The sequence below is a fragment of the Furipterus horrens genome, unplaced genomic scaffold (assembly GCF_987537825.1).
Source record: "Furipterus horrens unplaced genomic scaffold, mFurHor1.1.pri manual_scaffold_17, whole genome shotgun sequence".
Taxonomy (NCBI): Eukaryota; Metazoa; Chordata; class Mammalia; order Chiroptera; family Furipteridae; genus Furipterus; species Furipterus horrens.
The window spans coordinates 21217996-21233597 of NW_028327187.1; the positions used below are offsets into that span (position 1 = coordinate 21217996).

The 15602-nt window shown below is 37.8% G+C and overlaps 1 pseudogene; it reads right to left on the bottom strand.

The window, feature by feature from the left end:
* Nucleotides 1–13297: 13297 nt before the first annotated feature.
* On the bottom strand, nucleotides 13298–14380 carry LOC149990637 (glyceraldehyde-3-phosphate dehydrogenase pseudogene; annotated as a pseudogene).
* Nucleotides 14381–15602: the final 1222 nt, after the last annotated feature.

The window sequence follows — 15602 nt, forward strand, 5'->3', positions numbered from 1 at the left end:
ACAGGCATCTTTGGTTGTTGATTTGGCCCCAGGTCAAAAAGAAAGTGCCTCTTTCTTGAGGAGGATATGCAGTTGTAATTAAGAGAATGATCAGAGTCAGATCAGTCTGGGTTTAAATGAATCATAGCTCCAACACTTCCTGAGTGACCTTGAACAAGTCTCTTAGTCTCTCTGTGCCTCAGTTTCTTTATCTATGCAATGGGAGGATATGACCTACACCTCATGATAATTAAACAATTAGGTGAAATTAAGTGAAAGAAATGTATGCAAATAGTTAGCACACAGTCAACTCAATAAAAAATAAATAGTATTATATCTTATGTTTCCATATTTCCTATTAGCACATTGTTAAGCCCATAAAAATAGCATAATAAATATTTGTTGGTTGTTTAACAATTAGCATTAATAAATCTTTATGCACTTTTGATCTTTTGGCCTTTAGAATTTAATTTTTAATAAGGCAGAGACAACTTGGTATAATAAAACACAAAAATCCCATGATAACTAACATTTGTGTATGATAATTGGACTTTCCCTTCAGTATACTATATTTCATCTTGCACTGTGTGAGAACATGGATTCTTCACTTTAATTTAGTGATAAAATATTACACAATAGACATTCTCAAAATATACTTAACTTCATTAGCTTCTTTTAATGAATAAACATATATTCAAAGCACAGACAGTGAGAAAGCCAAGAGAAAAGCACTCTGCACTTGGCTGATACTGCTTCTGGGTCTTAAAAGCTCTTTGTATCAAACTGGCTTTAGTCACTGCAGAGTGATTGGTGGTTCAGAGTCTCAGATTCTAAACATGATCTCATGAGATGATTAAAAGTATACAGCAGTCTCCCTTATCCTTGGTTTCACTTTCCATAGTTTTAGTACCTGCAGTACACTGCAGTCTGAAAATATTAATTGGAAAATTCCCAAAATAAAAAAATTGATAAATTTTAAATGTCATGTCATTCTGAGTATCATGATGAAATGTTGTGCTTCCCTACTCCATTCAGCCTGGGATGTGAATTTTCTCTTTGTCCAGCATATCCATGCTGTATACATTCCTCAACCTTTTAGTCACTTAGTAACCAACTCAGTATCAGATCAACTGTTGTGGTATCTCAGTGCTTATGTTCAAGTAACCTTTATTTTACTTAATATTATCCCCAAAGCACAAGAGTAGTGATGTTGGCCCTGGCCAGGTAGCTCAGTTGGTTAGAGTATCATCCTGACATGCCAAGGTTGTGTGTTTGATCCCTGATCAGGGCACATATAAGAAACAATCAATGAATGCATAAATAAGTGGAACAACAAATCAGTCAGTGTGTGTCTCTCTGTGTGTCTCTCTCTCTGTCTTACTCTCTCTCCCTCACTCTCAAATCAATAATTTTTTTAAAAGGGGAAAAAAGATTAATGATGCTGGCAATTTGAGTATACCAAAGTCTTAAAGTGCTTAATGTGAAAAAGTAAAACTTCTTGACTTAAAAAGGAAAGAAAAAGTCATACACTAAGTTGCTATAATATACAGTAAGAATGAATCTTCTACCCATTAGATTGTGAAGAAGGAAAAAGAAATCTGTGCTAGCTGTGCTGTCACACCTCAGAGTGCAAAAGTTATGGTAAGTGCTTAGTTAAGATGGAAAAGGAAATCATTGGTAATTTAGTAGCCATGACATTGACTGTCGCAGAATCACAGTGCTTGTACTCAAAGTAACTCTATAGTAGCCTAATGCTACATCAAAATGTCTACATCATTCACCTCACTTCATCTCATCACATAGGCACTGTATCATTTCACATCATCATAAGGGTGAGTACAGTAGAGTAAGATATTTTGACAGAGACCACATTTATGTAACTTTTATTACAGTATATTGTGATAATTATTCTATTTTATTATTAGGTATTGTTGTTAATTCTCACTATGCCTAATTTATAAGTTAAATTTTATCATAGGTATGTATGCAGAGGAAAAAGCAGTATATATAGGGTTCAGTACTGTCCACAGTTTCAGGCATCCTCTGTGTGTCTTGAAATGTATCCTCTGCATATAAAGGGGTGGGGCAGCTGTGTTTTGAAAGTAGTATTAACTCCCAAGTAAAAGTGAGTTCAAAAATAGTTCACTCTGGACTAGGGTAAGTTAACAGAGGCACTACTGATGTTTTGGGCCAGATAATTATTTGTTGTGGATGGCTGTTCTATGCATTGTAGTATGTTAGCAGCATCCCTGGCCTCTACCCACTAGATGTTATTAGCACCCTCCCCGTTGTGACAACCAAAAATGTCTCCAGATATTGTTAAATGTTTCTTAGGGTGGCAAATATGCTCCTGGTTGAAAACCACTGCTCTCGAATAAGAGACTATGGCTAAATGCAAACATTTTTTATTGTTTGCCTAAAATAAATATCATCATATAAAATATTTAATTTACTACTTAATGGCAATGCGAGCCAAGGTTTATATTCAGCTATAAATTTCATTATTAAAGTACAACACAGCTCTTTAAAATGTAAGAGAAGGGATACTAAGTGTTAGATCTTAATTGGTTATTGTGATCTTACAATGACCATATTAAAATAGAAATACATTATTTCAATTATTTTTCTAAAGACTCACTTTTTGATATATAAAACAAAACTTGTTGCAAATAAAAAATCAATATCCTCTTATCAAGTTCAGGTATCCATAAGTGTGCCATTCATGAGCATACATTAGAAATCTGAGTAAAGCCATCAAATTAGAAATTATAGCCTACTTGGTCATGCACAGACTTAGTTTCTTTTTAAACTAGTTTAACCAGCTATTAAACTAGTTATATTAAAACTACTTAGGATTTTGGGCAAGTCATCTAACCTTAACCAAAATGTATTTATCTTTTTCTATACAGTACAAGGTTTCCCTCCTGGTACCCTTTAATGACATTGTTGGTATATTGTGGCTTATCCTTCCTCTCCCTATCCCTTGAATCCTATTTGAACAAGTTGTTTACCCACCTATGGGAGTTCTACCAATGAAAAATTGGGTAGGAGACCACCAGCCACAATGCACATAACTTCTTTTGACTGAAAAACTGAGAGGAAAAAAAAATGTGATACCATTTTATTTTTATTTTTATTTTTTTAATTATTAAATGTGTTTTTTTTCCTTTTATTTTTTGTTTTTTCAATTACAGTTGTCCCATTTTTCCCCCATTGCCCCCCCACCCAGCCCACCCCTTCTCCCGCAATCATATCCTTCCCCGTTGTACCATTTTAGACATGCTGTGTTAACCAAAGGAGGGAAAAAAGGCTTAAAAATAATAATAATGTAAGCCAGGGCTTGTAGAGAAACTGATACATTCTGCTGATGGCAGAAAAACATAAAGAACCAAAAAATATTCATGCTTTTTGACCCTGTTATCCCATTTCACAGACTATCTTAAGGAAATAATCCAAAATAGGGAAAAACACTTCAATAGTGAAGAAACAGTTAAGTAAAATAATCTGCTCAATGGATTAAGCAGCCATAAAAAATGATAAATATAAAGGATATGTAGCAACATGAAAATATACTTATATGTTAATAAAGTGTCTTCCTATAGTCACAATATGCAATATTAAATATTGAATGTGAATATTCAAAATTCACAGCTGTGAATTAAAATTAAATAGTAAATGTGAATATTCAATCTTCACAGCTGTGAAGTTCTATACTTCTGCTATGATGCCATGGATCAATTCAAGTACTAAAGAAGCAATGTCATGACCACAGGGAAGAGCTTTAGATGAATGCATAATTATTCTAAATAAGTGTGAAACTCCTCAGCATTTTTACATGAATGAATATTATTAATTTTAAAGGTGTCATTTTAAAAAACCATTCTCAGAAACATTTTAAAAGTCATTATCAGAAACATTTTCTACCGCAAGGAAGAGTAATCAGCTATTAATAACTACTAATTGGTGATTAATAACTAGATGGGTACATTGATATTCCCAAGACTAATTATTTAATTAAGGATGTCTTCCTCAAAAGTGAAACAACATGAGCATAGGCAACAAACCTTGCTTCCTGCTGTGAACCTCAAAATATAATGATGAAATGTGAAGAAATGTCATTTAAGAGTCTGTAAGCAGACAGGTGTTCTTAAAGAACAGTTCTAGAAAACAGATGTCAAAAATACACTCCATGATTTTACTATTTTTTTCCTAATATGACAATAATCAAGATTTACTTTGGAAGTTTCTAATATACACAATTATAAAATAGATATAAAAACGTTATATCATAATGGTGTTCCCTCTTGCATACACTATGCTTATCACTATGAAGGATACAAAATAGGCATAAGACTTAATCCCTACTCTTAAGGAGATTTTCATCTAGTTGGGGTGACATGCTCAGAAAATCAGGAGCAGACATGCCTGGACTTAGTTTTGCTTTGAGAGGCTTAGAAAATATGTTGAGTAGGTGGAACAGGAGCCCAGACACCAAGTAAATTTAGACCTTGATAGAGAAGGAATTATGGCACTATTAAAGTTTTCTAATGAGGAGAATGATATTATATCATTAGTCCCCTGTTTAGACCCCCTCACCTTCCCATCGCTCCTACAAAATCTGAATTCCTTAAAAAAGTTTATAAACACCCTTGGATGATCTGATACTTTCTTACCTCTCTAACATCACTATTGCTCCCTAATGCCACCCTCCCTCTCTTGCCATCCTGGAATTCTCTGTTCTTTGAAGATGTCAAACTCCTTCCCACTTCATGACTTTTGAACATGACATTCCCTCTGCTTGGAACACTTGGCCACCAACTTCTTCAATATCATTTCCTTCACAAAGTTCGTCAAAGCCATAATTTCTTCTTTGTCTCCCTTACAATAGAATATAAGGTCCACAAAACAAGGGGCCTTATCTGTCTTCACCCCTGTGTTGCTAGCATGTAGCATAGTGTCTGGTTCAATGTAAGCATTCTATAAATATCTGTTGACATATTAAAATTAATCTTGGATTGAATTGCATTACTATAATGGGGAAAAAATGAAAGAAATCCACCTGGCAGCATATAGTGTGCAGGGTGTGTTAGAAAAGGAGAGACAAGGACAAGGGTGCATCAAAATGAATATGAGGCAGTTGGAGCAATCCAGGCATTAGGGAATGAAGGCCTAGACTAAGATTAAAATAAAGAAATGAAAAAAAAAAGAAGCTTCTGAAAAAGAATAAACCAGAAAGTTGAGATTAATTAGCTATAAAGTGAATTGAATACTATTCAGCCACAAAAAAGAAGGAAATTATATATTTTGCAACAGCATGAAAGGGCCTGGCAAGCATTATGCTAAATGAAATAAGCCAGTCAGAGAAAGACAAATACCATATGATATCACTCATATGTAGAATCTAATGAGCTAACAAGCAAAATAGAGACATACTTACAGATAGAGAGCAGGATGACAGCTGTTGGGGCAGGGGATGGATAGGAGTACTGAAGGGATTGAGAAAAAAAGAAAAAAGAAATAACTCATGGACATAGACAACAGTGTGGTGATTGCCAGGGGAGGGTGGTGGAGAGAAATAAAGGAGGGTATAGAAGGGATAAATGGTGATGGAAGGAGACTTGATTTGGGGTACTGAACACACAATACCATGTATAGATGATTTGTTGTAGAATTGTGCACCTGAAACCTGTGTGATTTTGTTAACCAGTGTCACCCCAATAAATTCAATGAAAATTTTAAAAATTATCTATAAAGCATGAAAGGGCTATGTTAAGAATTCCTGCATAATAAGCCAAGGAGATCAGATATTAGAGATGATGGTCAGAGAGAGAAAACAAAGTAGGATGAGTCAGTTTTGGGGAAAGGAAGTGCTAAAATCACTTTTTGAGGCATATTCAGTTGGCAGTACCAGTGGGACATGCATATGTTCAGAATATAAGTGGATAGAAGTTATGGCTAGAGATACAAATTTGGGGGCTGTCAGCATTGAGGAGATAAGTGAAGCCATGGGACTGGATGAGCTCTAAAAGGGAGAGTGTAGAAAAAAAGGACCAAAATGCTGAAGACTAAATTTTGAATAAAGGATAGAGTTAGGTGGCAAGAAGAGGAAGGAAAATAAAAGAAGGTACAGTATGGTACAATAGAAATAATGCAAATCATATTGAGAGAATTATACAGAATAGGTGTTGAATAGTGTTAAATAAAGAAGCCAGAAAGAGTCAAAATTAAAGATAGGCCATTAGATTTGGCAAGAGATCACTATGAACCTTTGAGAGTTGATATTCAGTGAAGTGTGGTGACAGAAGCAATGCGAGTGGTAGAACCAACCAATAGGAAAAGATTTTAGTCAGCAGTGTGACCATTCAGGATTATATCTAAATTTTGGAAGAAGTTGTTGTAATATGAGACTGTCAGAAAAAGGCAAAGTGATAAGTAACAAATAAAACATAAACCCAAAATTACTGTGCTCAATACATCTACTGCACATTACACAAATATAAAAGCCAGTAACTCTCTGAGAGAGAAATAAATAAAAAACATGAGGCATACACAGGCTACAACACAGTGATATAGATGAATCTCATAAACAATATTGAGGGAAAGAAATCAAACAAAGGAGCCAGATATAAAAGAGTACATTCTGTATAATTCTGTTTACAAACATTTCAAAAACACCAAAAGAAAAGATGTTGTTAAAAGTCAGGATAGTGGTTGCTTTTGGGGAAGGTGAGTGGAAAGAGACCCAACAGTGGCTTCTAGTGTGCTTGTCATGTACTGTTTATTGATATGGGTGCTAGTTACAAAAATATGTTCACTTTGTGATAATGCATCACTCTGTACACTTATGATGTGTACACTTTTCTGTATGCATTTTTCAATTAAAAGTTTTTTAAAGTAAACATGAGGAGATGAATGAGTCTAGAATGGTGAGATGCTCTCAGGCCTTCAGTTTTAAATAGAACTTCTGGAGGCTAGGAGATGAGAGGAGGCCTATATGGTCTTCTCTGTATTCAGGATTTGAGCAGCACCAGGATACACTATTTCTCGGGTAATGTTTACATTCGTCTTAAGGTTTTGATTTCTGACTAGCTTCTATTGTTAATTTTTACATATTTGTTGAACTGGAGAATTAAAATCAGAGAAAAAACTTGAAATTTTCCAAAGTGATCTATATCAGTGATATGACTTGAAGTAAAACCAGAACTTAAAAGTGAGGCAGGTAGAGATGAAATGCTGCTTCACTTTGTTGAAATGGATGCAAGGGTGACCTGGTTGCAATATCTGTCACCCCATTGATCACCAGGGTTGATTAGGCTGATCTGGCTGGCTAGGCAGGTGTCCTCTTCCTCCCTCATCAATGCATGTGTGTCCCTTCCAAAGCTGTGCACTCAGTCAAAGAGGATGACAGGGGGAAAATATTTTCATCTTCATTATTTCTCCAACTGGATCATTTTATAATCCATTCCATTTTTTTCACCTACTTCAAGCATTAATCTAAAAGTTTCCATTACAGCTGAACAAAAATAACAACCCCAAAAGAGTAATCCTGAGAAATATACAACTTGTTCTTCACACATAATTGATTATATGACCACACATTTACTTTATCTAATTTTATTAATTTAAAAGTTATTCAAGTCTGTTAATATTTATGCTTGGAAGCTATTCAAAAGTGATTACACATAACCTTTTCTGTGCTTTGCAACACATCCTCACTGTTTAAAAACATTCACAAGGGACAGATTCACAGCTAAGCACATAAGGTCCCTCCATCAGTTCCCCAGGCTTTGCAATCTTTTATCCCCAATGCATAAAAATGAACATGATGACTTTGTTCCCAATTCCCTCCATTAATTGTTAATTGATGCTTATTACCTTATGGCTATCTCCAAGTCTCTTCAGAGAATCTAAAATACACGAAGTTATTCTATGACTACCTATAAAAGGATGAAAATCAAGACCATAATTATCATGTACCAAATGGTGCTTGTAATGCTCATGATTTAAAGTTTGTTAAAGAACTAATAAACTATACATAAAAATATCGTCGTCGTCGTCGGGAGCCGTCCGTCTCGAGAGACGATGGTGTAGCTTCTTAAGAGTCTATCTGCACTGCCGAGAATGGCTGTGCAGTCCGACTCGGGAGTGACACGGTATCTGTCTCCTCCCGTGTTGAATCGACATCTTGCGATGACGCTGGAGTGTCCTCTCCAGTGAAGCTGAAGCTACAGAGCCTGGGCAGGGTGATATGGAGGGTCTGCTGTTGCCCATGCAGCAGACCCCCCCTCTCTTCGCAGCTGAAGGGTCCAAGGGAAAGACGGAGTCGATACAGCTTGGCTTCAGGTGCGCCGCAGGAGTTGCCGGTGTTGACTACAACGTCAAACCGCCTTAGGGACTCCGGCTCCGGATTTTCTGTCGGGGTTTACTCCCTTAGCCTTTCCCCTGAAGAGGTATGCCACAAGGCAGCGGAGGTTTTTTGGAGTCAGAGTTTTCCTTCTCTGATGTGCCCTGACTGGAAGATCGAACCAGCGACACTTAGCTCGCAGGCCGACGCTCAATCCACTGAGCCAAACCAGCCAGGGACATAAAAATATAAACAGCTATAAAAACCACTAGTAAAAAAGGCTCTCCACCACAAATGACAATCCTACATAAAAAGTAGAAAAAAACCAACTTTTCAGATGAACTTCTAATTCTAAATGGATTAGTAATTATGGTAATAGCAACATAAAGTAGGCTCCATAACCTTATGGATTAAAAGAAATAAAAAGGGAAGTTTTATAAGAAATGTAATATAATATGTACTATCTCACTAATCTATATTACTTGGGGTGCCCCTAAAACTTATAAACTTTTTTTCTAGGAGTACCAAGTCTGATCTTGAGGACTACACTTCAAATATATATGTCCTCTAGCATGATGCTGTCTATGATGCTGCCTCAGCTGTGGAAGGTTATTGGTCAGTTTTAATATACTAGCCAGAATTGTGCTGGGCCTGAATTGATACCTTAGGCTGGGTAATAAATGTGAGTATAGAAACTTAAGATAGACCTTTTATCAAATTTATTTTAACCAGCTAAATTCAAGACCCATGGAAGCATGATTGAGGTCAGCTTGCAGGTCAGTCTCACCCTGATCATGGGCTTCTGCAAATAATAGTTTTATTATAAAGGTACTGTGGTCAAGGGCCAAGGGTATAGACAGTGCATAAAAGAGTTATCATAGCAGGTCTGCAGTGTTATTTTTAGAATGGCCTGCTTACAAGGTAAACCCTTGGCTTACATCTGGGAATTTGAAATTTAATCATTCTCTGACTGATAAGACTGGTTTTCTATACCTAGACTGTGCAATGTGATTTATGGTGAATACTTGCTTTCTTTTTGAGAGTCTGGAATTTTATAGTTGCTAGGCAAAGGGTGCCTAACCATGGATGCTGAGTCTATAATGAGCTTCCCTGGGCAGAAACATTGCACATATTCACCAACCAATCAGAGCAGCTCTGTTTTGCCAATCAGGACAATGCCTTTTGAACCAATCAAACTGCAAAGACTTAAAATTTCATTTACATGAGGACACATCAACCTGGGACCAGGGGCAAGGGGGACTTCTATCTATATATGTGAGCTCTGCTCTGTATTTTTTACTGCTGGAGAAAGACATACACTTGGTGAGTCTCCTTATGGGAGAGAAAAAGCATAGGAAGGCTGTACATGGGTTCTCCATAATCCACCTGTGTCCTTTTCTCTTGCTGATCCTGTTGTGTATTCTTTTGCTATAATAAACCCTAGCCATGATTGCATCTACATGTTGAGTCCCATGAGTCCTTCTAGTGAATCATCAAACATGTGAGTAGTCTTAGGGTCCACCAAAACATCTCCTAAGACATAAAAGTACAGGCATATCAGGAGAGTTCCAGCCAAGAAGAAGGCATAGACAGACATGCTGCTTCTCCCTCCACAACTAAGAAGGAATACAACTACCTCAAAACTAGAAACTACCAGAAATTCCAGAAAATCAAACTGCATGGAAGTCCAGCAAACAAAGATATAAAGAAGAAATACTCATCCAGACAGGTAGGAGGGGCGGAGCCAGGGATGAGAGGACCTGGTGTAGCGGTGGCAGCAGCAGGCTGGCAGAAAGCACAGTCACATGTTTTAAAAAGTCATGAGGCACACCTGGGGAGCTTTCCCAGCCCGAACAGCTCACGGTCCCAGCACTGGGCAAAATCAAGCCTCATTGCTTCTGACTGTGCAAATCAGTGGGGGTTGGGGAGGATGAAGAAACTGCTGGTCTCTCAGCAGAGTCCACATTTTTAAAGAGCCCCCACGGTCCTAGAATGTCCGCAGACTCACCCTCTCTGGGAACAAAATGGCCAGGGCAACAACAAGAGAGGCGCCAGTCCGGTGTGAAAGGGGGGGAAATGCCTGGGAAAAGGGCGAGTGCTGGGAAAGTGGCACTGTTTCCTCTCAGACCCCTCCCCCACATACAGCGCCACAACATGGTGAAACAGGTCACCCTGTACTGACGAATACCTAAGGCCCCGCCCCTTACAATGTAACAGGAGTGACAGCTCTACCTGGGACATGGAGGCAAACAAACACAGGAGCCTGTCAGAATGAGGAGACAGAGAAGTATGGCCCAAAAGGGGGAATGGATCAAGGTTTCAGTGAGAGAACTAGGTGATGAGGAGATAGCCAACCTAACAGATGAAGAATTCAAAACACTGGTGATAAAGATGCTCACAGGCTTGACAGATATGCTTGAGTATGGCAAACGCATAAGAGAAGTGAAGGCTATGCTAAGTGAAATGAAGGAAAATCCACACAAAACCAATGGTGAAAGAAAGGAAACCGGGGTTCAAATCAATGATTTGGAACATAAGGAAGAAAAAAGCAGTCAACCACTGCAGAATGACGAAGAAAAAATTGAAAAAAATGAGGAAAACTTCCCAGTTTTTGCGGAGGAGGTGGACATACAGATCCAGGAAGCACGGAGGGTCCCGGGCAATCTGGACCCAGAGGGGAGCACACCAGGATGAATCATGACTGAGATGCCAAAGGTGAAAGATAAAGAGAGAGTCCTGGGGGCAGCAAGAGAGAGGCAGAGAGTTGCCTACAGGGGGGTGCCTATAGGACTATCAGCTGATTTCTCAGAGGACACTTTGCAGGTAGGAAGGGACTGGCAAGCAGTATTCAATGTGATGAAAGGCAACCTGCAACCAGGACTACTCTATTCATCACAGCTATCATTTGGAATGGAAGGGCAGATGAAGTGCTCTCTAGACAAGGTAAAGCTAAAGGAATTCAACATCACCAAGCCATTATTATATGAAATGTCAAAGGGACTTACTTAAGAAAAAGGAGATCAAAACTATGAACGCTAAAATGACAACAAACAACTATCAACAACTGAATTTAAAAAATAAAAACAAAATCCAACTAGGCAAACCAGAATAGAAACAGAATCATAGGTATGGGGCTCATTTGGAGGGTTATCAGCTGGGAGGGGGGAGGGGGAGAAATGGGGAAATTGTGCAGGGACTAAGAAGCATAATCGGTTGATACAAAATAGACAGGGGGATGTTAAGAATAATATAAAAAAGGGTGAGGCCAAAGAACTTATATGCGCAACCCATGGACATGAACTAAGGGGGTTGAGATTGCTGAAGGGGAGAGGGGTACTAGGCGGAGCAGAGCAAAGGGGAAAAAACTAGAACTACTGTAACAACATAATCAATAAAACATACTTTAACAAAAAAGAAATAAAGGTATAGGCATTATATGCCTATTACTGTATGTCTCATTAAAGACTGTTGCATATTTTCTCTTAGAAAGTTTACCATAGAATTAATGAGTAGCTAGGTATGATTGTATGTAATTATAATTTTTTACCTTTATACCTATAGCTCATGAATAAAATGCTCTAAGACATCATGTATATAATAATCATTCCCCAAACCCTCTTTGTCATCTTTAGAGAATCACTTTTAACTATCAAAATAAGAGGCTTTTAGAAGACTCTAAAAAATCAATGTTCGCTCCCACCTTAGTTATTCAGAGAGAAGTTAGGAGAAAAACTGAAGAAGAAGTGGGATGAAAAGAACTATTTATGACCATGGTAACCAAAAAGCAATGAAATTAAAGTAAGAGAAACTGTCTTTAGCATCAATCTCAAGCCCATAAAATACAATCCTGGCCTAACCTACAAAAAAAATGTAATTGTTGAAACTGTCACTGAACTAGATCTTTTATATGTTTAAATATGAAATCAGTTTCCTATATTTTCTGTTAACAGAGTATTATGTAGCAATTAGAGTAACTAGCCAGAGAGAAGTTGCTTTCTGTTTAAATTTTCCATTAAATTAGCATTAACTTGATAGCTGCATCAAAATAAAAATGTCATTAGGAAAACTCAGTATAATACCAATCCCAAGTTGTAGAAACCATGCAGTTAATATTTCTTTCCTTTCTCAACACAGACTTCTAATTCCAATAATGTAGGTTTAGAAAAATTAAGATGCATTAGTTTCTTATGTCTTTAGCTCAGCACATAAATGAAAATAATACAGCAATACTGTGGCTTTGGAACAGGCAATCAGGAAAAGTATAAAGACTAAGAAAAGGAAGCCAAATGTAAAGTACATCTGATGAGACCTGAAAATTAAAATGACAGCTTTAAAATAAACTTGAACTTAATAACAATGAAATACCAGCCCAAATCTATACAAAAGATACACCGTTGTTTACTAAACCTTAAATCTTTATTCCAAACCTTCACCTGTCCCTCTAGTATCAAAACTATATACCATGCAGCTTCAGAGTTTGGCTATATCTTCCCTAATCAGAATCAGTGTTGCTAATGCCCATATTTCTTGGCTCATATTATTTAGTTTTCACTAAGACCCACCAATATCTCTATAATTTTTTCAACACACATTTTAAAATATTCTTTCCCTTTAGAAATGGAAAGTTGTAAATGCCATAAATACCTGTGATTACATTACACAACAGAAAACTAGAGATTCAAATACCACTTTGCCTTTGAACATCTATTGAGAAGCAGCCTCCTCAAATGGGTCTTTATAGCACAGCACACATAATTCTATTAAATATATTTTCAAACATACATTTTTAAAAATCTGTGTGTAGAATACATTTAGGCCCAACTTTGGTTGTTTTTTGTTTTGTTTTGTTTTTTGTTTGTTTGTTTTCTTTTGGCTGGGCACAGTGGACTTTATTGATGATACATGACAAGGAAGGGTTCCCTAAGCTCCTTCCCTCTTTAGTGCTCTATATGGAAACTGGAGGTCAGGAGATTATCAATGTCTTGGGGGGTCACTTTGGAGCAAGGATTTCCCAGCAGCTAAGGGCCTCTCTTCCTCTTGCTGGGGCCTCCAAGGAGTAAGATCCATATGGATCATAAGGTCCATGACCCTGTTGTTGTAGCAAAATTCATTATCACATCAGGTAATGAGCTTGACAAAGAAGTCATTGAGGGCAATGTCAGCCCCAGCCTCGAAGGTGGAGGAGTGGGTGTCACTGTTAAAGTCACAAGAGACAACCTGGTCCTCAGTATAGCCCAGAATGTCCTTGAGGGGACCCTCTGATGCCTGCTTCACTACCTTCTTGATGTCATCATATTTGGCAGCCTTCTCCAGGCAGCAGGTCACATCCACAACCAACACATTGTGGGAAGAGACATGGAAGGCCATGCCAGTGAGCTTCCCATTCAGCTCAGCAATGACCTTGCCCACAGCCTTGGCAGCACCAGTAGAAGCAGGGATGGTGTTCTGGGTAGCACCCTGGCTATCACACCACAGGTTCCCAGAGGGGCCATCCACGGTCTTCTGGGTGGCAGTGATGGCATGGACTGTGGTCATGAGTCCCTCCATGATGCCAAAGTTGTCATGGATGACCTTGGCCAGGGGAGCCAAGCAGTTGGTGGTACAGGAGGCATTGTTGGCAACCTTGAGGGAGTTGTCATGCTTGTCTTGGTTCACACCCATCACAAACATGGGGGCATCTGGAGAAGGTCCATAAATGATGACCCTCTTGGCTCATCCTTTCAGGTGAGCCCCAGCCTTCTCTATGGTAGTGAAAACACCCATGGACTCCACAGAATATTCATCAGTAGAATCACTTCATTTGATATTGGCAGGATCTCACTCCTGGAAGATGGCAATGGACTTTCCATTGATGACAAGCTTCCTGTTCTCAGCATTGATTGTGCCTTTGAACTTGCCATGAGGAGAATCATACTGGAACATGTAAACCATGTAGTTGAAGTCAATGAAGGGATCATTGATGGTGACAATATCCACTTTGCCAGAGTAAAATGCAGCTCTGGTGTCTGGAAACCCATACAGCCAAATCCATCTGTTCACTCTGACTTTTACCGTCATGTCTCAGGGTTGCAGCTGGCACCGTGCAAGAAGACACAGCTGTCTCTCGAACAGGATGATAGGGGAGCCTAGGTCCAACTTTGAAGAAATGAAGTAATTTCTTTTATCATTGTAGAGCTGAGCTGACTAAATTGGGATGAGCAATATACATTTTAAAAAGCCTTCTGAATATAAGGTGAAAGTGATGAAGCAATCAATACCCCATTTTAAAATCTCATCTTAAACATATAGCTGAGCATGAGAATGAAAGATAGGAGTTGGGGAGAACTATTTCTATAGATAATAAATATATACAAAATTTCACACAAAAAGCACTTTGTTTCTCATTAAAACAAAAATTAATTTGCCTAATGAGTCTTTTGGTTTTCACTTTAAAATTATTTTCCCATAAAAATATCTGGAAAATATGGTTACTATAATCTATTTTGAAATGTGTTAAATATTTAGTTGCTGACAAGTTAACAGGTTTTACTGCTTATCTTTCTAACAAATTTGACATAATGCTGTTTAAAAGGTGAGCAATTAATGTACATGATTAAGCCTAATTTCTGAAGACTTAAAAGTTGTGTCTGAAATATTCCTTTGGAACAAAAGTGTTGTAAACACACACAATTGGCTGATGCATTTTATTTTGTGGTGCTTTTGCCCCATTTCCAAAAAATCCTTCCACAGTAACACCTCAGTTGGCCAGTTTCTGAAATCAGAATGCAGTCAAGAATCAGGAAGTAAGAAAAAAGGGACTTGGAGCAACTGAAATAGTTGTCACAAAGCTCAGGCACTCAGGCTGTTAAACTTTAATCAGAGAGCACTGATTCTTATGCTTTCTAACTATCTTGGTTATTAGAATTCTTAAACCATGACAAATAAATAAAAAGAGGAAAGCTTTAAAGAGCAGGCATCCTGACACACAGGATTAACAGTTGATGGAAAAGAAGATGGAAAAACTTCATTTACAGCTCAATACAGATGAAGACCCTATGTCAATTGCCTTCAAATTAATTTTAGCAGAGGAACTGTAACTGAAATCTCACATGAAAGGTCAGTATACAAAATTATATAAATCAGAGCTGCCCCTTCCCACCTTTAGGCACCTACGTCCAAGGGACACCTCCACCCCACCCCTTGCAAAAGCAAAGACAAGTACATTTGGAGACCAACTTTACTAAGTTACCTGGAAAGGCTTTAAAAAGTTTATTACTTTATAAAAAAGAAAAATTTATAG